This window comes from Sinocyclocheilus anshuiensis, unplaced genomic scaffold, assembly GCF_001515605.1.
Source record: "Sinocyclocheilus anshuiensis isolate Anshui unplaced genomic scaffold, SAMN03320099.WGS_v1.1 scaffold1039, whole genome shotgun sequence".
Lineage (NCBI taxonomy): Eukaryota > Metazoa > Chordata > Actinopteri > Cypriniformes > Cyprinidae > Sinocyclocheilus > Sinocyclocheilus anshuiensis.
Genome location: NW_015547675.1, coordinates 166,274 through 167,715, shown reverse-complemented (window position 1 = coordinate 167,715; position 1,442 = coordinate 166,274). Strand labels below are relative to the sequence as shown.

The following is a 1,442-nucleotide window of genomic DNA, read 5'->3' as shown; positions in this document are numbered from 1 at the left end:
GTGAGTTATCAGAAAGCAGTGACTGATAGATTGACAGCTAATATTAACCAATACAAAATCTGCATTAAAGTTAAGAATGTAAGGATAAAATCTGTTAATATATAATTTGTAGTTGTGGTGCTCCTAAATTTTTGGTGAGTGCTCCTACATTTTTGCTGGTGCTCCTAACTTTTTGAAGTTGGGAGCACCAGTGCTACCAAGTAAAAAAGTTAATTTCGAGCCCTGACATTACACGTTTGTTAGCAGATCAGCAGATTTTCTTAATACATCCGACACCATCGGCAAACAAAAATGTAAATGTTAGGCCTGTGTGACTATAAAGAAAACAACACTGCCCTGAGTGTGTGTTCAAGCTTCTAGGTTGTAATCCGAATTAAGGCGGCACACTTTAAAGAGCTGCGGGCCTATTACATGTTAGTCTGTCACAGACACACACACACACACACACACACACACACACACACGTTAAATAATTTCCACCTTTAATCTGCTGTTTCAGTGGGATTTTCTTAGCAGCATCTTATTGCTAAACCCAAGGCCCACAAAGAGATTACAAAGATTGCATTGGAATCTCATTGTCAAGAGGAACCAATGAGGATAAGAGTACAAAAGTAATTACAAAACATTAAGTGTCAAAAGCTAAGAGCAACAAATACAGCAAAAACTTTAAGCTGTCATCCATTCAATTGTGCAGCGTGACTGAAGCAAAAAGGAAGTAATTTGTGTGATACTTAAAGCATGGCACTGCTGGCTTGATCTCGTGCTGTCAGTGGCTCATATGGGTAGTGGCAGTACTAATGGTTTGTCAGAGCTGCACTCTTCCATTGACTTGCGCAACTTAATTCTCATATTTTAATAGTATTTGTAGCTCCTAACTTAAAACAGGTTGTGTGACTATGAGGAATGATTACCTAAAAAAAGTAAATTTGTATGCAAATGCAGAAGAGATGTACTTTATCTTTAATACATATACCTCTCTCGATTTTGCTCATGTCAGCAATTACCCTCCATATGCCAATTTTAGGTTACCAACCCCTTCGCTAATGTGTTTAGAAATACAGCATTTTACTACAGTCATGGCCAAAAGTTTTGGCAGTGACATAAATTTTGTGTTTTGTAAAGTTTGCTGCTTAAAGCAATGATTTCTTCCAAAGAAACACGTGCAGCCATCATCGCTTTGCATCAAAATAGCCTCACATGCAAGGAAATTGCTACAAAGAATATTGCACCTGAAAGAACCATTTACCGGATCATCAATAACTTCAAGGAGAGAGGTTCGACTGCAGTGAAGAAGTCTTCAGGACGTCCCAGAGTGCCCAGCAAGTGCCAGGACCGTCTCCTCCTGAGGTGTCAGCTACGGAATCGTGTCACCACCAGTGCAGAGCTTGCTTAGGATTGGCAGCAGGTTGGTGTGAGAGCATCTGCACACACAGCGAGGCCAA

The 1,442-nt window shown here is 40.0% G+C and overlaps 1 protein-coding gene across 2 annotated transcripts in view; it reads right to left on the bottom strand.

The window, feature by feature from the left end:
* The window catches only part of evpla (envoplakin a), a 23,761-nt gene that overhangs the window by 11,873 nt on the left and 10,446 nt on the right, over positions 1-1,442 (bottom strand). The window lies entirely within an intron of this gene.